The sequence below is a fragment of the Coloeus monedula genome (genome assembly GCF_965178545.1).
Source record: "Coloeus monedula genome assembly, chromosome: 1".
NCBI classification, from domain to species: Eukaryota; Metazoa; Chordata; class Aves; order Passeriformes; family Corvidae; genus Coloeus; species Coloeus monedula.
Genome location: NC_138781.1, coordinates 118759861 through 118782547, shown reverse-complemented (window position 1 = coordinate 118782547; position 22687 = coordinate 118759861). Strand labels below are relative to the sequence as shown.

Below are 22687 nucleotides of genomic sequence, written 5' to 3'. Positions count from 1 at the left end.
CCAGTCTTCCTTTTTTTCCTCCTCCTTCTAAATATTCAATTACTCAATGGTAATTATTATTATGTGGCCTTCTTGGCTTACTGCATTATTAGGTTAATATAGATTTCTTGTGCCAAATTAGCGGAAATCACTGTTATACACAACAACGAATCACTTTTTTTTTTAAAGTTTTATTTACTTTGTTGAATAACAGGAAGACTTGACATCATGATGTTTTATTCTTAAGACTTTTAATAAAATATGTCTTTGAATGCTGAGCGGGAAAGGGCGTCTTTTTGTTTTGTTTTTTCTCTTGTAGGTTTCTAAAAAGTAGAAACTTTGGTTAAATTATAACTTAATTTGTTCAGATATTTATGAATAGGGATCTTTGTGACCGAAATTGCAGTTCAAGCCCCCTGATCTCTGATTCTCGTGACAGAGATGGGTAGCAGAGGTGAGAATACCGAAAATGAAAGAAGAGGAGCTGTCCAGGGTACTGCAGCTGACTAATATTTCCTGTTACTGCACCGAAAAACGTCTTTACTAAAGTGTTCACAAAACTAACACCGTTTGCTACTTTTTATTTTCCCCCTCAGAAACAGAAAAAAACCCACCCACCTTACAACGAAGTCAACTATAAAAACTATGTGCATGAAAAACTTAATTCAGGAAAATGTCATCTTTCTGTGAATAGCAAATACAGCCTCAGATCACAGTAACTTTCAAAAATTGCTTAGCAAGATTAAATTTTTGTGCAAAGGTTTTTGTCAAAGTTACAGACAATAAAACTTTACCAGTCTAAATTAATCTATGAGTACAACACAAATGGTTACTATGGTAGTGCTGTAATGTAAACAAAACAAAGGAAAAAAAAACCAACCCAGATCCCAATCTTGCATTACTTGATTGCTTTTGAAATGAATTCTTGTCCTTATGTGACCTGAAATGTGTGGTTCTAAAGCTATAGAAATCCAAACCATCATATTTGTTTGATATGAAATGAAAAAAAAATAGTTAAATTGAAAGTTTAACATCATGAAATTCAAAATCCCAAGCGGTATATAAACATTAAAAGAAACTTTGGACTGCTAATCCTAGGAAATGAGTTTTATGGATTGAATTCAACAAGGCTTCAGAAATGGTTCCATCTGCTGCCTAGCAGCTGGTGAAAGGATAAATTTAATTCATTAATTCATTTGGAAAAAAGGATCCAAGTAGTAAAGACTTCATTGCTCATAATGCACATAGGTGAAAATCAAAACTGAAATTAGGTCCAGTTGATCATCTTTGATAATGAGAAACATTTTCTTTGTAATTGTTATAATTATTTTGATCAGTCAGTTGACAGTATATTGGCTATATGCTGTTAACCACTATTTTTATAAAGTTGAGAATAGTCCTGAAAGCATAACTCCTCTTCCAGAAAGAATATCCCTACTTTGGGAGTTACAGATTGTGTAGGTTTAAAAAGTTAGGTTTTTTCAGTGGAACAATATTGGTGTCTTTCTATGAATATTCACAACTTGTCTCTTATTAAGTCAATTTAAGAGTACAAAATAAAGGACTACTGAAATTAGAAAATAGACTTACGCATAGTTAAGCCACTGTAATAATCCTAACCCAGAACACCAAATGTAGTTTATTACTTTACTCTTCTATTAGACTCACAAGCTTGATCTTTTCTTTCCTTGTCTTCACCCATTTGCATTTCATGTTAAGTGCTAAAAACTTAGAGTATGAGTGAAAAGTATAAGTTAACAACTGAGAAAGGGTGATGTTTAAAAATCCAGAGTTTTAAAGCCAAAATTAATTGGACAAATGCTTCAATAAAAAATTCACGTTCAAGTTCTAGCTATAAAGTTTTCCAAATGACCACAATCTCCAGATAAAGATTTTTCTTTAAAGTGGTTGCATCTACTTACTTTAATCTAAATCACAAGCAATGAGTGCAAAGTTAGCTAAGGTTTAAGTGGAAAAATCTCTTGTTCGTCTTTTACCAGGCACACAGGTGAACCTGTGCCTCATTACTTGCTGAGGAATACACAGGACTGATGAACCTGTTATCCTGAAACCAGCTAAATATCTTCCAATGCCTATTTTCAATGTTTCTGCTTGAGATGGTGATTTCATGAATGATATTTGGCTTTTCCCATTTCCTCTGTAGCCCATAGCTCACTGTGGTGGGTTTGTTGGATTTACTATAAAGGTTCTGTTCGCACCCTGTGGGTTGGGTTAAGAATTAGGATTTATGCATTTACTTCTACTGTTGCTTTGTTTATACAGCTTTGGTTTAGTTTTGATCCCTTTTTTTTTGCCTTTGAGGCTCTTCCACAGTGTCAGCTGCTGACTGATAGTAGGAGAACGGCCTCGTGGTGTGAATGAAAGGGACCTAGCGGTTGGTAAACAGAGATAAGGAATAAATAGAGCACAGGCAAAAGGAGATAGTTCTGTGGGAGCCCAGATTGCCGCCAGTCTGTTCAAGTGAGATGCAGTGCCTGTCCTTTTCCCAGATTAAATTAGTGTGCGAAATCTCCAGTGACCTCCTCCCCTTCTCCCCATACTCTTTAGCCAAGCTGAACAGCCTCTGCTGTAAAGTATTCATTTTATCCAGGGACAAGATGGACAATAGAACTCTCCCTGTTACTTATGGACAGCTGTCGTGATTCATGGGGCTTTTCAGCATTTCATTTTTCATAAGAGTTAAAAGGGTTTTACCTTGTAACTGACGAGAGGTTAGAAATGCAAAGATGCCAGCCCTGAGGTTGCCTGTAGTAAGGAAGTTAATAAATAAATATCACACATACATACATACACACACAAACGCATCCCCTCCCCAATGTGTGAAAGGCTGTGGTTTTTTGTTAGTCCTGCTCTTCTTATTTAAAGGGGTTTAATTGTGATAACATGATTACACTGAAGCATGAACTGCATGGAGAAATTAACAAGCAGAGACGCAGCGATATGCAGGGCCCCCAAGGTTCCCTAAATTAAAGGTGACCAGTGCAAGCCCAGTGAGTTCCCTTTTCCCTTCTTTGCCCTTGCTTTTGCCTAGAACTCCTATCAGTTTATTACCTGCAAATAACTCCCAGGAAAGAGTAAACACTCATGAGATACCTCTGTGGTCCCGTATTTTTTTTTTTTGTGATTTACTGCAAATATATTCAGCATTTTGACTGATTAAATAGACCTTCGGCAACCTTGAGGGTCACTGTGTAGAGTATGTACATAGAAAATGCATCAGCCCATTGTACCCTGGCAGCTAATGAGATTGGTCGTTAAGTAAATGACACAAAGCCTACAAAAAAAGCTTAGCAGCTCACTAGAGTATCACAGAGTGTCCCTGCACACCACACAACGACACAAACAGTGGACTAACCTAGCCCACCCCTGCTTTATTCTACATCACTGCTTCCCTGATGTCAGCGTGAGAGGCAGAACAAAGGCTAAAAGGCACACGGTAAGTCAGTCTGACAATTATGCCCTAGGGAGAAAGTAGAGCAAATCTTAGCCTAACCATGGGGTTGAAAGTCCGTTTCTAGACAAGTAGGTCATAATGAAGGGATTTTTTTTCCCCCTCTGTCACTTCATGATGGGGAGAAAAAATGTCTCTGGAATCAAGGTTGGGTTTGTTTCTTGTTTGTTTGTTTCCTTTTCTCTCTGTCTGATTTGCCAGCTTACAAAAGTTTCTGGAATTCCGAAAGTAACACAGGATGTTTTGTGAACTGGATATTTCAATTATAGTCTAATGAATTAAATATTCCTTGTAGGAACTGCCACACAGTAATCATTGCCTCAGATGTACATTACATCTGATGAACTTTACAGACAGAAAGTTTCTTTTTACTTCTCTTAAAAATCTGCTGAAAATATCTTATATATATGAATACAAATTTCAATCCACTAGACAGCTACTTACACCCCTAAATCCCTGGAACGGTTTTTACAAGTATGCAGATATAAATGAAGTTGCTACTATAATTTTGGGATTTTTGAAAAAGATTTTTACGTGATGTCTTTCTCTGTGTTGTCTTTTACGTGAGCTGAAATTAAAAAGTTGAAGATTACTGCTTAACAGTTGCACAGTCATTACTTATTTTCTTTGCACAGCAGCAAAATATTCAGCTGATATCTTATAATAGCAGGTGCCTGCCTGTGTAACCAATGATAAAATCTTTTCTAGTAGTGCTTCAGTTTAGTACCTCAGGACCCTTTATTTTGCTGAAAAATGGCAACAGGAAGTTGCCGGAAAGTCTTGTTTGCATTACTAAAATGTTTCTGTCTGCTTTGCACTTTGGAGGCTCAGGGGATGTTAGCTTCAAAACAACATGATATTATTGCAAGATGCCTGTGTGCGTTAAGTAATGCTTCTTCTCTCCTCCCTGCAAAACCACTGCAAACCATATGTTTTAAGAATGCTTTATCAAATACAGACTATTAAAGAAGTGGGGTTTAGATTTCAGTCTGCATTACAATTGATGTTTTGTTGGGTTTTGGGGGTTTAGTTTTTTGTTTTGTTTGTTTTTTGATTTGTTTTGCTTTGCTATGTTTTGCTTTGCTTTGCTTTGCGAGACATTAAATTTAGAAAAAAACTTGCCAATATATGTGTATTTAGACATATCAGGATAACCTGACCCCTTAATTAAAACTCTTCACAGGTCACGGAAGTCAGTTCATTATGATATGTCACTTACCCAGGAACATCCTTTTTACTGCATGGGCAATAGAATTATCACCACAGCTTACAGACCCTAAGATAAAATGTGATGTTTTTAACATATATATTTGATGATTCCTTGCAAAGGGGTATGAGAATATGCATATATACAAATCCATGTGCGCATATTTATTAAAAAAGTTCATGTATGCAAAAAACTATATTCACCTATGTAGTATCCTGGTTACCTGACACTCAGTATATATTAGGTATATATCTGCAGTTATATCTGCAGTTATATCTGCTCTTGCATTTCCCAGTAGTTCCAGTTCAGGAAATAGAATGAGAAAGTAACAAAGCTCAAGTAAAATGGTGTATTTTTTTTTTTTTTTATTTTCCATATTTTTTAAAGTTGTGTACATCTCAGCAATGTTTCCTTGTGTTACCTCAGCAAGTATGAGATATTCAGGCATCAGAAAAGAAGCTTTCTTTCTAAGTCCTATAATTCAAACCTAGATCAACAGAGATCTAGCAAACTTCAGTCTTACAATAGTTTTGCTTTAAAATATTCTAATTGATATAGAGTTTTCAGTTTATTTTAACAGAAAATATTCCACGATACTTGATGTCAGGTGCATCCCCAAAGCTTTTAAAAATTAGCATATCCCTGTGACACAGTCATGTATCCTTTTTACATACCTACACCAACAAGAGTAAAGGATATTTGATATTTCAGCATTCATCACATTAATAAGTTTAGCTGTTTATACTATTAAAAGCAAAGAGTGGTTTCGTAGGGGTAATGCACATGGAGCAGTGTTACAGAAATCATACTGCTGTAATCTGACAATTACATTCTGTAATCCGACAGGCTGAGCTTCAGTAAGTTTTAGTAGTTTTTCGCAGCTTCATTTTTTTTCCTCGTTTGTCATTTCTTTAGTACACCTAAGAGAAAAGACAAAGAAAACTTGATTTCTGATAATTAATGTCATTCATCTGATCTCCCTGATAAAGTATGAAACACTCCAGATTTTTAGAAACCACTTTTCACTCAACTTTGGACTTTGCAATCCAATAGGAGGCCTCTACCTTTATCTTAGTGCACAGTTCCAGGGCACAACACCATGAGCTGTGCACGCCGATCTGAAAAGCTTTATGGTATTATGCAGTTGATTTGAATAATTCTGAATCAGTTTTTTCTCATGTTTATAGTTTTTCTAGCCAGTTATCCCAAAATATCTGATATTCCTGACAAACAAGCAAGTATCTCCAAAGTCACTGACAAGCTCATGAAGGCCTGACGCTGTCACGCCAAATTAAAACATAGCAGATAACATGCAGAATAAACTTTATATTCTACTATATCCACAAATGTATAGAGAATCTAGACCAAAGTCTGTTACTGAACTGATTGATTTTGGAAGTGTACATATATACCTGGGGTCGGGTCACTTCTTTGTAGATATTGTGCGCATAGTTGGGGATTATTAAAAATTACATAAGCAGAATCTATGTTTCTGGATTTTAATTCTCTTGAAGTACTTCAGATTACAGATATTGTTTAATGAATAATAAAAAAGGTTTTCTTCCTCTTAACTTTTTTAGTATTTACATCAAATTTCTTTAGAGGAGAATTGCTCTCTTTTATGTTCATGGAAGACTTTTAATGACACTAGCAACTCTTGCCTTTCTAAGTAACAGACTTCTGGTTCAAGAAAAGGTGATAACCTATCAGCAAAAGTTACTTTAGAATGACAATGGATTTACCTTCTTGGGCAGGTGAACACTAACAAAAACTTTTATACACGAGTGATTCCACTGAGGTGAGGTTGGTGCCTCAGTTTAATACAGTAAAGCTGGTGTGTGTTTTGAAGATGAGGTCTTTATTGATTTGCTTAAGTGATTCAAATAACATTTGCTAACACATATTTCAGGTTTGGGTTCATATGCAAACTTTTCCCTCCACTAAGGAACTTTGGTGAAAAAGAGCTCGATTTTCATGTAAAGGCATGTATTGACCTCTGCACTGTTAGGCATTAGATTTAAAAAAATGCTTTAGAACTTTTCCAAAAGATCGGTTTGAGCGAGGACCGGAGATCTCAATTTCTTCTAAACAGGGGTCTTCTTCTTCCAGCGGTAGAGTCACTAGGTCAGTTCCCTAAATCTCAAGAGAAAATTTGACACTTTCACTGCCCCTCCTGCCCCCAAGTTGAAGCACATGTACAGCATCTGGATTGGCACAGCAAAGTCGTAATGGCTCCAATGGCACCGTTATGGACTATCAGGTCAATAATCCTTATGCTAAGAAGGATTTACATGATACAGAGTAATGGCTCTGTCATTTCTGAAGTAAAAATCCACTTTTTAATGAGCATAAAAATATTGTTTTGCACTCAGAGATACTAGGGGAGATAAAAAGACAAACATACATCCTGAAGTAAAAGTTAAGATTTAAATGTTTGACTAAAATAAATGTTAAAATACTGTAGGTAGACAGCTACAGTATGCCAAGCAGGGACTTTTTTGAAAACATACTTATTCTTCTCAAATTTTTTCTTCCTTACTTTATTAGAAGAATTATAGGATATGTATATCCTGTCTTCAAATAGCATTTTTATGAGGCAGTCCAGAAATAAATTTGGCTTAGGGGGGCTTTTTTTTGTTTCGTTTAATTTTTCTAATGTATGATTTTCTCCTACTTCAAGCAGAGGTTTGACACAACCTAACACACTTGATCTTGTTACAAAAGTAAGTTTGGAGGTAAGATCAGGGGTCATAGAAAACCACAGTTATGATTTTTTTTCCTATTAATATGTTTCCTTTTCAGTAATTTAATTTCTTGCGATTTAAAAATAAAAACCAAAACACACACACACACACAAAACCTTTCTTAAATATCCCACACTGGGGAAAAATTATTTTCTTCACTAATAATGTGGTTAACTCAGACTCCATAAGAGGCACGGAAAGTCACCAAATCCTAAACAGAAAGAACGAGCACAGCGACAAAAATGAAGAGAATGAGTACACATGACATCTTCATTGTATCTCTAACATTTTATAAAATTAAAGACCATTTTGAAGTATGGGTCTGATGGGAATCATCCTATATATAAGCATTCAACATTTAGTGAACAGAGTGCTACTGAACACATAAATCACACTAAATAGCATTGACACTTGGTCAAAAGAAACATATATTTATGGCTCAAGTGTATGTTCAAGCTAATCTATGGAGAACCTTGCCATTATTTTTGTGATAAACAATACTGTCTACAAAAAGGGTTAAAGAAAATGCATTCTGTTGCATCTGCTTACTAAATCCCTTACTTTAGTAGAAATTCAAATTTTGTAAAGATTATTCGTTTTATTGATGCATATAATTATAATCACAAGCCATCTGCTGATTTGGCAGGCATGGTTAAAATTCTCTAACTCTCATAACCTTTCAAGTACAGTGCCCTTGGGACTCTATTTCACTTTTATATTTTGGAAAACATGTAGGGACAAACAAGAGAGGTCATCTGCCGAAAGTCAGACCTGTAAAACATTAAAAGAATAAAGATCATGATGACTGCTCTTGTTTTAATAGGAAAAAAAAAAAAGTATTTTCTATTTTGTTTCTCACTTCAGGAAGGATTATACTGGTTTTCATCACACACTTTGGGAATTTGAATTTTTTTTCTAGGGATTAAAGCTCTCTCCTAGCACCTCTGGGATCTGGGTTCCAAGTTTAAACTAAAAGAACAAATATTGTTCAATTTGGTTGCCACAGGTGAATTAAACGCATTTAACCTTGGCATTAATTTTTCTTTATACACAATTCTCATTCCATTTCCATTTGAAATGTTTTAACAAACACTATTCCAATTTTTTTTTTTTTTTTACTATTTGTTTACTGAGTTTCACAGAGAGGCACCTATCATATATTTAACTTTTTCTTGCAAAGCTCAAAAGAGCATTTTGATTTAGAGGGCTACATCCAATAAGGCATAAAATGAATGGCTAACATTTTTTGCCATAGCCCTTTAAAAACAAATGACTTTATTTGTATTACCATACCACTGGCTGGTGGTTAGCCGCAGTTGAAAAGGTTTGGGGTTTTGGTCTGTGAGAAGTTTCGTTCTCAATTTTCTTGTGTCCATCACTATGTGCAGCCAAAATATTTTATACTTGACAGTCCTTTCTTTTTTAAAAAATCTTTGTAGTTGCCATTGTGTTAAATGTGGTGTTACTCAGCTGCTCCTAGCAGAAAACGACCACAAGGGGAAAAATCCCCAACCTCTAAGGTGCTCTCTCTGTCAAAAATACAAAAATGATACCATTTCAATTAGTTCTAGTATATTGACAATGCTGTGATTTAGGACAAAGAGTGTTTTTGAGAGAAAATACAGGAAGGTGGAAAAACTATGTGCAGTATGGGATAGTCCAGTGACTTCCTGATATTAGCAGAAGGCAAATGCAGTAACCCTTCCACAGAGTTGTCGTGGCTCATGCTGTATTGATGTGTATCTCACAGGGACAAAGGATGCAACGCTCACTTCTGTTTAATTAGTGTATCTGAAGGCCTGTATGCAACATGCACGCTGCTTTACTCCTTTTGGAGGTTTGATTCTCACCCCACACCCTCATTATGGGAAGCAGGAGGGAAATGCACATGTTTAAAAGTGTCTTCACAGCTGAAACTAGGGAAACAGGCCGAGAGTAGCTCTGGTTTATTTCACAACCAATTAAGTATGACATCTGTTGAAACTCAGGAAATAAGTCTCCCTTCCCCCTGTTCATATACTTACTTAAGCTGCCAGTCTTTTGTTTAGATATGATGAATTTCACCAACAAGACTTTTCTCTTTGGGGTAAATACATGAAATACTAATAATACTACTACTACTAATAATGCAAAATCTTTCTTTGCTTTGTTTTTTACACTGCGGCTTACTGAGTGCATACAACTCAGATCTGTTTGACTTACACAAATCAAGCAAAAAATTGTGTTAATAATTCTTTGCCTAAACACTCACCTTACGTGCTAAAAAAAAGGGCATGTTTGTGGCAAGCAATGTAGGCATGATGACATTTTAATTTTTGAAAATCTGGCTCTTATTAGCTTCCAAAGACCAGCAAAAGTTACAAGAAGGAATTTGGGTTTTAATTTATTTACTTTTATGTTTGAAAACTTGACTCAGAACAGAAGACACCAAATAAAACAGGGCAGGTGGAATTAACGTATGGTTAAAACAAACAAATACAAAAGAATTAAATGCAGATCCACTGTCACTGGTGACATCAGGTTTCTCCAGTGTGAAACAGTTGATAGTAAACCAAGTAAAAAACGTAGATAAGCTCTATTAGTAACTTTTACTCATATCAGACACTTTCCATTTATCAGACACTAAGCCAAGTGGTGAACATACTTATCAGGAAAACTTTTATTCCTTCATAAAATGTTGTCCAATGCAAAGAGTAAAAAGATGGTATTTCATTCCATACCAACTCTTAGAGTTCCATTTCCCTTGTTCTGCTTGGAACTTGATTGTCTTCTTCCTGCTATATCTAGATAAGAAATATTTGCCATATCATGCTGGCATTTTCCTTTGCCTCTTGGCACTGGATACTCCTGTGTCTCTGAAACCACACTGCTTGTGTCAAAGCTAAAGCTAACTCTCCTTTTCTGTAGATTCCACCATCTACTAGTGCTCCCTTTTATTTGTTCACCAGCTTCGCTTTGTTTGCCAGTTTTTTCCTACAACGACTGGCACTGCCCTAGTTCCTGGAGGATGGTTCCCTACTCTATTTCTCTTGCCTTCCCAGCTCTGTTTCACAACACAGCTCACATAGCATACATGCTATTTAAGCTTTAAGACGCTGTTCAGTGATTGCCATAGGTTCCTTGGTTAGGAATCAGCATTTGGTGAAATGTCAGTGTGCACAGTGGAAATGGCTAGACCTGAGCCAGTCCTCCAGATTCCCTTTAGAGTCAGTGGAAAGAGACATTTCTTGTGTGCAATTCATCTCACCCTGAAGCAGAAATGAGTAAGATGTATCACACATCTCACAGCCTCAGAGATGCCTGCAGGTCACCTACAGGCTACCCAGAGACCATGGGAATCCAGCATTTACTGCCTCAGAAATATATGTTTGTATTTCAGGCATGTAAAGTTATGAAGATGAATCCTGTCTTTCCCATCCAGCCCAAACACTGGACTTGATTTCTTCTTAAATCTTTTTGTCACTGAAACATTTCTCACACTTTCTTACAAGACAGTGATATGGATAATATGATATACCTTAGATCAAAACTCTTCTCTTGCATTCACATGAAATTGGTGAAAATCTTTATCTGCTTAGCAGTTAATGGAGAGCAGAATAACAGAAGTGAATACTGCTGTGCAGCTCAGAGGACTAAATTTTGCTCCTGAAATGTGATTTTTACAAAAGGGAAGGGGTCAGTTCCTTGCTTTCTTCCTAGAAGCCATTTTATTTCCTTTAACAAAAATGTTTCTTTTCTTAAAACTACTTCTCAAAAAAATGAAGAGAAACAAACTGTAAAGATTTAACAATATCCATTAATTCAAAAATACCTTAAATCTGTTGGAGTTCTTAAACACTGCTGATAGAAGCATTTCCAGACATATTCTTTTTCCTGTTGGCCACCACTTAGCGTCCGGAGGCACTTTTAGGGGTGGTTTTTCTGTCTCCTCAGGCTTTCAAGACTCTGTTTCCAAGCTTCAAAGTAATAGAAAGATTGATTTGATTATGGTTTTGCACTGTTTCAGTGGGTGATTATAGTGATTCAACATTCCCCATGCTTTCATAAAAACTATAAACAAGCTTTCAGATGAAAATTTCAGATGCTGTGCATACTTTGCATAGATTTCAACTATTTTCTTTCATTTTTTTAAGAGATTTGTTGACAAAAATTTTGATTTTTACAGAATTATTTATCATTTTTAGCACGTAAGTGTGTGGTTTTTAAACAAATCTTTTAAATTTCTAGGGACAGCTATGCAAAGTTCCTTCAGATCAAGGCAAAGTTCTTAAATTCTTTAAGTGGGCAGCTCAAAATTACTTCGCAGGTTCAAAGTCGCATGCAACTCCACAGATCTGAGCTAACCCTTAAGTAGTGGATGGTTCCTATGGGACAGTATTTGGCTATGCCCTAATCCATACCACAGAAGGCATAGGTGGGCCTTGGAAGCAGGGAGTGATAGCTGGGTCTCTGGCAGTGTTTTGCCTTTTCAGGCTCTTTCCCTGGGGGAGGATAGACATGGGAGTAAATTCTGCTGTAAGAGAATGCTCGGTTTGATCTCATTTTGAAACGATGAGTTTTACAAAGGGTGAATGACTGTGTCTTCAGTAGCACCTCCACAGACTCAAAGTCAACGCACAAGGTTGTAGGAATGTGAAATTCATTATGGTATAAATTGGCACCAGTTCAATAGACATAACCCTTTATAATGTTATAACATTGATCCTGAAAAGTTTAACCAGCTTATGTATAATATTCTCGGACTTTTCTTCCCCAAAATCAACACTTTAGTGGCTATCATTAAAAAGTGTCTTATTACATATCCCTAAGTTATTCTGAATAGCATGAGAGAATAAACAGCTTTAGCCCTGAATGCTTTGGGCCCAGTGTTATTCATAGCAACAACATTAACAATACCAGTTATTTTTATTGTTATTAATATGACTTATATGCTACTATATTGTGATCATGGGGAACAGTACTGTAATACTGAAGAAGTGCAAGCTGCTTTCAATCAATGATTGTCAGCCTACAAACAGCAAGTTCAGCATTGCAGACACCCTCCAGGCCACAAGGTTTTGTTCCCTGTTTATTTGGGGGCATTTGGTATCTATGTGTGATCCCTGGTCCCTGCCTTTTAAATTTATGTGATACTTTAGGAGTAAAGAAGTCAAGTTTATAAGAGGACACATTATGGAAGATATCATGGTTTTTGGCACAATTTTTTTCCTTCTTCCTGAATCTGCAACAAAGATCCCCACAGTAGGAATATCACCAGCCCAGCTTCAGAGAAGCTGCCTTCTAGCATCCCAGCTGCTTCAGTGTACAGCAAGAAGTCTACTTCTAGTAGAGAGATATTTAGCCTGGGTACTGACAGAGTTGAAGCTAAGCAGACCAGATCTCAAGAAAAGGTGAAACTCATTCCAAAGGTGAAGTTTTTCTATTCACAAAGTGGAGAGAACTTCTTCCCTGTTTCTTGCCTGTGGATAAAAGAGGAATAATGTTCTTGAGAACTCAGGAAACCTACAACAAGCCAGTAACATGAGAAGACCTTTGACTATGTGGAGAATAGCCATGCTGTCCCTGGGAATTCTTTTTTTTCTTTTTTGCTTGAACAGTGAGTGAGATACAGAGTGTATGAGGAAGGAATAATCTGTTCAGGGGAAGAATCTGAGACAAAATGAGCATTACATAACAGTTTTCCCTGGCCTGACCTGGGTAATCAGGGGTTTCTGTGAATCATTAAGCCCAATTAATGCACCTTCAGGAAATTCACTTAATCCAAAATCCAGCAGGAGAATTGCTTCTAATGGTGCAATAAATAAATATCTGCTTTTTAAAAGAGCATAACCACACAGCTCACATTTTCTCTCTGCTCAGAGTGTTTGAGCTGTCAATACAGCTTGCACATCCTAGGGTGCCTAACAGAAAGAGGTGGTTCATTACAGTAATGTTCAAAGGAAAGTATACTACTCATTTCCTAGATGACCATTGAAGTGATCCCTTGGAATGCCATGTTGCTTTTGCTTTGGTGTTCTCAAAAGGAAATTTATCATATTTTGAGCTGTCAGTCCTGCAAGGTTTACCTGGAGATGGAAGCTTAAGTTTCTTCTTCCATCATCATATTAAGATGTCTATAGTCCAGCCATAAATTTCTCAGTTTTCATTACCTCATGTGATACTAGCAAGGAATTCAGCCTCAAATAACTTCACGAACAGTCCTGTTACAGATAAAACTGCAGGTAGCAGAGCTCATTCTCACATGGCATGTATTCACATGACGTGCACATGTGTGTTGTCCCTTTGGTGTCTGGTGAAAATTTGCTTTCTCTACTGAAATCTGTAGATCTTACACTAAGGAAATCTCCTCAGATCAGGGCAATCTCCATAGAGATGTTTTCAGCACAAAATCATGTTATGAAGACAGCACCAGCTTAGAGTCCTGCCCTCAGTTATATGAAAACATTTTCTGAATGTTGACACAAACGGGACTTGAACTTTGGAAGAGCTGTCACAGTGCCTGACTTTAGCCACAGTCTTTGGTAGCCTCCCACAAGAAAGCTGAAATAACCAGTAGTGATCTTATATGGCTATAAAAAAATGCATCCTGTTCAACCTAGCTAGAAAATGACGTGTTCTATTTACTTGCTATTGAATTACCTGTTGGAGTTACATAAAAACATTAACAGTTTACTGAAAGTCTTAAATCGTTGTCTCATTAAGGTTTGCCATATAAAATAGTACAAACTCTTTCCCTAGCTGCATTAATTCTTGTGCTATTACCACTTATTATTTAAACCAATATTTTATAAAGAAGTTTTCTAGTTCCTAGGTCATCAAGCTATAAATAAACATCCTCACTCAACAATCAGGTAAGACAAGATAAATGGCTACAGGGATCTACTCTTCCTTATATAAATTATTATGCAATATTGCAAAAAAAAACCCCTTTCATTAGCTTTTATGTCCTTAGATTTCTACTCCTCTTGATGCATTTAGTAACCTGGAAAACATGTCGTTTCCCTGAAAAATAATGTTGTTTCCATGAAAAGAGACATGGGAATGGAAGGAGTTTTAAGTATTTCTTTTTTTTTTTGAACGCTTTGCAAATTCTTTTCACAACAAACCTCGCCAATATGTAAACAGGGCTCTAGCTACTGTGTTTGTCCACAGCTAGAGCTACAGATGAACACAGTGTAGTTGTGTGATGACAGGAACAGCTGACTCATTAGTAGAGAGCAGTGAAAGGTAATTAACCCTGGGAAAAGTACAGCTGCCATGCGAGCTGTTCCTTTCTGTAGGATCTGATTAGAAATTAGTGTTAAACCACTGATTCTTTAAAAAAAAGTCATTGATAATTCACTTTCTCTCTCAGGTGTAGCTCCTGAAAGGGGCCTAGGATAGAACTAGTGTACAAAAGGTCTTCTATCTAAAAAGGTCTTTTCTGAAAGAAGTGCCCACCTGTTTGGCTGCTTCTGGACTTTTCTTAACCATGAATATTGTCCCAGCTTTCAGTGTTTTGAGGACAGCCTCCAAGTATATGGACAGTGCAGAGAATGCACTGTCAAAATGATTTAAGGTTGTTGGTTGCCATAATGGAGGCTTTAGTGAGGCTGATTATTTAAAAGTCACAGTTACTACTTCTTGTATCAGGACACAGATCTGATGCAAAATGATGCAGACCTCTTCTAAAGAAAACAAAAATCTGTCTCCTGAATAGAGAAGCACAGCATATGAAAATAAAAAGAAAGAAAGAAGATTATGCCTTGAGCACAAAAGCCACCCCTCAGCCCACCCCCTTTCCTGCATGCATTTTGGCACTTGGGGTTCCAACATAAGACACAGAGCCCACGATTTAATAAGAGCCCAAACAACAAGCCAGACTATTACATAGTTATGCAGACACCTGATTAAGGCCTACTTACCAAGAATGACATAACTATCACCTAAAATACTAAAATTTCATGAGTGTGGTTTTGGAATTTCTAAACTGCTGTTTATTAATTAAAGCTGTCACATGCAAAATAGTTTTTGATCACCTTACTTTGTCAGACCTCCTGGCCAGGACTGTGCATTTGTATACCTGTGTGATTAACACCAAGTGTATGTGAGTGCTTTCACATGGAGATAACATGTATTATTGAGGTCCACCAGAGTGTCCTGGCTGTTTTCAATGCAGCCAGGCTTACACTAGGGAATCTCAAGGGTAACTGAGTTTAATGTGACAAAGTTTGCAAGACACCTCTCCATAGGATGATTTTTTTCATCTTCCTCTAGTCCAGTTTGCTGCAATAGAATGATTGCTATTATTTTGCCAATACAAAATAGTACTACAAAGATATGTTCCTGTAACATTATTTTTAACTCAGCATTGTTTAGTGGTACCACAGGCCACTTCCCTACCACACGTCTAAGAGGTTCACCTTGAAAGAAACTTTCCTCTTTCAGTATCTTTTAAATTAAACACAGTGCTTGTTGAGCACGATATTTGAACTTAATGTTACCACAAACATATAGATATAAATATATTTATTTACACAGAAAAATATATATATATATGTACACACACACACACATATATATGTACACCTCATTGACATTTTCAGCAATGAGAGCATGAGAGCAAAAATCAAAGGAAAAGAGTTAAAGATATTTTCTTGGAGAGTATTTCTCTATACAGGAAAACAAACAGATTTTTAAGATAAGGATCTGACATGTAAAGATGACAGTTATATCCAGATTGCCTAAGATTTTAGGAGAGAAGAGAATGGAAATGTGTTTTAAATTATTTTGCCATTCACCATATGTTTGTTAGTACCCATCCTTCTCAGTATTGTCCTTTTTTTTATTTCTTCTTTTTTTTTTTGGTAAAAAAGCCTGCAGTGAAGGAGGAAACATTTCAAGTTGAATTTCAGAGGAAGTGAAAGGAGCAGGCTACTGAACTGATAAATGCATGATGATAAAAATAATATTTGCTACATTAAAGTATGTTTAGAAATGCACAAAAGCACTTTACAGCACTCTTTGTTGTTATCCTCATTTAGCTGAAAGGTGGAAAGACTTGCTGAGGGGCACAGAATCGATCAGTGGCAGAGGCAGGAAGAGAATTCCAGAATCCCTTTTTTTCCAGTTATTTGCTCAGTCATGGTGCTTTCTATTTATGTCTATGGCAGAAGACAGGTGTCATTTTAGGAAATAATCTTTGTCCCACTTTAGAAACATAAAAGGCTCTGAAAATAGAATTTGAACCACCATTCCTGATGACGCCAACCTCTTATCATAAGTTTGAATAAACTGAACATGCTTTTCCTTGCTCCATTTACCAGATGCAAACATACGATGAGCAAAACCTTTTGCATAAGAAGTCTGTCCCAGGGAATATTTGACATGCACATTTTGGTATCTGACAAGTATTAGTCAATTTTCTGGATATCCTTTACTGCTTTCATTTGCAAGGTGGTATTTTTGTTCTTGGGGTTTTTTTTCCTGTGCTCTTCAGCATGTTCCTAAGATCTTCAGGGCAGTGCAGTAGTGTAAGCAAGCCCCCATTATCTTTAGCAGTTAGGGTCATTACAAGTCTTTTAAATGGTGGCAGACTGTACTTCACATGGCACTCTTGAAGTTAATGAACATATGTGATTTGCATGTTGAGGGAAGGCACACTTCTTCCCTTTGTGTGACTTTCCCTTTCCTGGGACATGCCTGTCATGCTTAATGAAGAGAACTTGTTCAGAAAGGGCAAGATGAATGTGTAGGAGAGCAGAATGGTAGTTATACTTCTTTTCATAAATGTAGTCTGTATTTTTAGGTTTATTGTTCCTTTTGACTCCATGTCAAAAATGTACAGTCAGCTGATTAGACATGGGGTTTTTCCAGCACAAGAATTGAGATGTCCTAATTCTGATTATTAAAGTATTCCTAAAAAATACTTCTGGAACAGTCAGAAATCACAGGGAAGGAATAAAAGAACCTAGATTAAACCTGTATGTGCTTGAGAAGTGACCACTTTTACTGAACTTAACCAGCTTCAGAACTTCTATAGGGATTCAGTGCAACCGTAACAGCACCCCATAAAACTGCCCTTGAAACCCATCAATTCCTAACCAGCTTGCTGCAAATCAAGTACGGTAGAAAGGCTGTAACAGTGGTGGCTAAAAAGCAGGCATGTAGCAAACATCAGAACCAGACCAGGATCTTTCTGATACTGAAGAGGGCGGTAACAGAGTAATTAAACCCACAGAATTTTGCTGTTCTTAGTTGTGCTGATCTGTGTGCTCAGGCATCTCCTGCTGGCCACAATCCTGCAGGTCCTGGGCAGCCCTTCCGTGAGCAGATCATGGTCCCCCCACACAATGCCTCTCAACAGAGATGACTCCGTGCAGGGAAAGTCATCCTGGCTGGAAAAGAGTAAACATGTTTTAAAAGAAAACAAACCCTGTGTTCCAGAGTCAATGACGCATGCTCTTTGAACTTTCTTTTAAAATTGCTCTGAAATCATAAGGTTGTTATGGTGTGGTTTTACTCAAAATAATGCATATCATTGTAACACAAGCCTTGAAGTTAAGTGGCTACTTTAATGAAACATAGTTGCCATAGTTACTGCAGGCGAGCAGGGAATAACTTTTAGTTCTTTTGAAGCTATGAATTAGTTTAAAAAGAGGAGAAGGAATAAACAAGCATGCAAAAGTTTATTATTCAGTGTTTCATGCCTGATCAACTCTTAAAAAGGAAAAGTCTCCCTAGACCAGGGCATTAACTTTTTCTAGCTGAAATCTGTAATTCCCCATCAACAAACACAAAATTACTTTTCAACTCTCCACTATATCTGTTTTCATGTTTTCCCCCATTTTTTCCCCCAAAGAAACAGATTTTTCCAAAGTTCTGCTTGCAGAATTTTGTTAATAACTGTCATTTTACAGCATCTAAATTGCTATAAAAATAATGTTCTAAAGGCAATAATGTATTGCTTTACACAACTCATGAAATCTGTGGTCTAGCTCTATTATTCATTATGAACACTGTCTTAAAGCTGATGAGAGGGAAATGAGAATTTATCATAGTGAAGATGTCTTCTAGGACCAGCTTCATTGTTTTTCAGTTTAGCATTGAGATGTGCTCTATCCCTGAAGTGTTAATGGAGGTCACTGCTGTTGCTCCCCTTTACTGTGTCAAAGCAAAAGTGCTCCTACATAGTTGACTATTGAGAAACAAAATGATGTTCTTTCCAGTATATCACCTTCAGCTTATGAGCCTCTAGAGCAGCAGTGATTAACAGGACTTTTACAAAGTTTCTGTGTAGTTACAAGGACAGCTTCAATCTTCTGTCATTTTTTTGCATTAGCTATGATTATGCTTTTACCACCAAAATGCATTTATTTTAAAGGTAACAATACAGACTCAGAGAATAGCTTATGTTTCATCTATATTTATCAGCACTCACTGTACATTTGTGTCTTCATTACCAGGAAATATTAAGGGACATTGTGCCATCTATTCCTGTTTACAGTTTATTATGCAGAGATAGGAAACACTTAGCATGTAAAATGAATGTAGAAATTATTCCTGGATAGAAACACGGACATTTCCCACTCGTTGGCTCTTTCTCCTCCATCACCGGATCAGAGTGTAATTGTCAGTAATCAGGCCTGCTTGCTGCTGATAAAACCACTCTGAATGCTAGCAGCCTTCTTTGTGTGATGACTCAATTATTCCAGAAGTGCCTCATCAAATCTGCCCCATCAGCTGGGCTAATAAATAAGGAGAAGAAACTGGCCCCCCAAAGCAAATTATAAATCCATTTGCATTAACCATTTCGCTGGTCCATGATCTAGGCAGAAATAAGCATGGCAGATTGCGTTAAGCTTATTTGAATATGTTTATAATGTTTACAGCTTGCAACCTTTTTTTTTTTTTCACAAGGTGTTGGAATTATCGGTCATGAATAGCATCTAAATGTAGTTATGTTAATTACAGCAAAGCCTCCAGCATCTTTGAGGGATAGTTTGTTGCTTAAATCAGGTGAAAGTTAAACTCCACTGCTAGGTGAAATATGATCTTGGCATTGGAATTACTGCCCTGTTTAAAAGAGAGGATGAGTGGAAGTGAAGATTTTTACAGGTACTAGGACAACTGCCGGTGTTACCAGCCTATCTCGTACTGCTAACGTGACCTCCTGTTCATCTCATGGTAGAACAAAATAAGATAAAGTTTAGCATTAGAGCTGAGAAAGAAAATGTGATTGTTGGAACAGTAAAAATTCTACTTCCTGCGTACTTTGCACTGAATAAAACAAGTGCAAAGACGAGTATTCTGCCCCAAGGAAACTCCTTTCTGAAGGTCAAATTATACACAAAAAAAAAGTTGTTTTCAAATAGAATCCTGCAGATTTGCTGCAGTGAGGGTGTAGGCCAAATGAAATTCGGTTCCTCATGCACTGAATATTTTACATGCACCTTGGGATCTCCTTGAGGTTTGTGCAGAACTTAATGTGTAAAGTTACAGACTTCAGACTGTGCAGGATAAAGATCTGACTGAAGTCCTGAGCTAAATATGTCTTCATTTATTTGTAGTTGTATCTTTCTTTCACATATTATTTTCTCAAATACTAAATACTGAATATGCTGCATTATTCTGTCTTGAGAAAGAGAAATCACTGTCACTGTAGAAACACAAGAAATGTTCAGGGATCATACTGGTGACCTCGCTGGATTTTGTTTCCTTAGATATTACTTTTATTCTAAGTTGACAAATCACAAACGGTAGTGATTATTCATTCCCATATTTGCAATATATCAACCACTGATATGGTAAATGAGAGAAAATCAAATTATTCTGTTGGAAATGCAATGTATTGTGCTTAAAAAAGCTTTTGGGATCCTTCACAAATATAGTACAGCTTTGAGTATTGACAGAGAAAACAACTTCAGACTTTTGATGAGATAATTTTGTGGTTGCACAATATGTCTTTTCTCATTTTAAAATCATCAGGATCTCTAGCAATCTGACCTGAATGAGTGGACTTGTACCCATAGACAAGGGGTCAACAAAAATAGTTGTTTGAAGGGATTTGTCACACACATCTGATGTTGAGGATCAGGACCTAAACTGTGATTCACATCAGTATCCTGGCATGACTCATGGATCTCAGTAGGATGGCACTTCAGAGTCAGTACAAAATCATATTGCACTGGAAATGGCTATAAACTGAAGAATGAATTGCAAAGGCTCCAGGTGATTTCACTGAACAATTACGTTGACAAATCAAGCAACTCATACATTCCATCTTTGTGGGTTTATGAAGTTTATTATCCTAGTTGAACTGATATGGTGGTTGAAAAGGCTGAAAGTTTTCTTTATAGGCAGGCAGGCTTCAACTTCCAGAATAAAAAATACTGTTCAGACACATAGGCAGTTGAAGTGTAAGCATAAATAGTTTTGAATTCTTGACTAAAAAAGAGAAATGAGTTGATGCAAGCTATGAATAGATTGGGCCAAATGAAGATACATGTGGACCCAAGGGGAGCGACCCCACCGAAGAACACTGATTGACAAATAAGTAAGTTATCTCTGCCTGATTTCCATCAATAATGATCTTATCATTAAAGTCACCAACAATCTAGTTAGATGTACTTTGTGGGCTCTTGAGGCTGAGATCTTATTTTCTCCAGCTGGTTTTGCAGACTTCTGCACTTCTTGCAATACCTCAAAATTTGGCCCATGATCAATTTTATAATTGATTTTTATAATCAGAATTACTAAATAAATTTTGTGTAAGACATTGATATTTCTGTGAAATCAGCACCAAGCCTTTTTTGCTCCCCGAACTATCAGATCCTAACATTTATATTTGAAATATAACTTACTTCTTGGAGGGCGGACAGGGGTGACACATAGTTTATGTTACATTAGGGGTATGTCACATCCCGTGACACAGCACAATCCTACAGACCCTGTTTATAGCATGACAGATGCATGACATTGTATTAGACCTTTTATGAAACACCGTATCTTCAAATGTTCATACTCACCCACGAATCAGCTGAATCACAGCCAGCACCCTGTTATGTGAAAGAAATCAAACCCAGCACAGTTAGACTTACTAACCAGTAACTTCTGCTGTGTTTAAACACAGCAGAGGGGTGCAGGTTTTTGTTCTTTGACCCTGCAGCATGTAGTTTTTCAGTTCAATTTTAAAACCTGCCCCCCCAAGACCTGTCCCAGTCCAAACTCCTTTTCTTTTGAGGAGAATTTTCAACATACTAGCTTATTATGTAAAGTTAAATGTGAAAAGTTTTGTATATTTTTCCTTGTCCTTTGTGCACTTTTCCAAGTGGATCTCAGCTGTGCTGTCTTAACTCTCGGTCCCTTAGGATGAGAGAGACAGCAGATGGGTTTAGGGCAGAGGGCTGATGCTTCTGACAGCAAACGGCCTGGTTGTTGAGTGGAAGCTGTGAGCGTCAGGAAGCTCCTTTTCCCCAGAGAACCAACTAACCACTGAAGAAAGTTGAAAATGAGCCCTTTGAGAAACGCTATTAAAAGTAGTAAAAAATTGCAATTGTGCAGATGATGTGCTGCTGTGTGGTTATTCGGATGCTAATGAGTTTGACATTGGGGAACTCAAAGGGTTTACAGCTACTCCCTTATGTGATTTCGTTCTTTATTGGCAATCTTGGAGAAAGTAAAGCAAAAATACATTGTTAATAAATACTTAAGGTGCTGGAATTGTAGACAAAAATCTGCTAAGTTTTAGTCTTTAGAAAGAGCTTTGCTCACCATTGCAGTTATTCTCTGAGATCTTTTGTTTTAGATTAGTGTGTTTTGAACAAAGAGGAAGGTAGAAGGCTTTGAGACTTCTTTTGTGGTTTTGGGGTTTTTCTTTATGAATGTTGAAATAGAATAACAAGAAAATAGGCCTTTGAGGATAAACAATATCTCTTTCTAGCAACATATTGGCTAAAAAAATGCATAAAAATCCTTTTGGTATTGGGATGTTTTGTTCTGGGTTTTCTCCCTTCTTTATCATCTTTCATCTGTTGCCTGTTCCATTATTTGATAAAAGTGTACTTATTTTAATTAAAAGTTCTTGATGGGATGAAACTAACATCTTATCTATTGGGACACAAGCAGAAACTAGTTATTCAATAAACTCTGGCTTCCCTGAGAATCTGTTTAGAATGAGCCTTTCCAATTTCAGAAATGTGACATTTCAAATTTTGCTGAAAATAACATCATCAGATACCAATAAATAAATAGTCAAAGTTCCCAAAGTTTATTTGCAAACTTTGTCATGATTGAAATATCTTCAAT

The 22687-nt window shown here is 36.7% G+C and overlaps 1 protein-coding gene across 2 annotated transcripts in view; it reads left to right on the top strand.

Annotated features, from left to right (window-relative positions):
- The window catches only part of ST18 (ST18 C2H2C-type zinc finger transcription factor), a gene marked incomplete at both ends in the record, with an annotated part of 166211 nt that overhangs the window by 70305 nt on the left and 73219 nt on the right, over positions 1 to 22687 (top strand). The gene's annotated exons all lie outside the window — the stretch shown is intronic.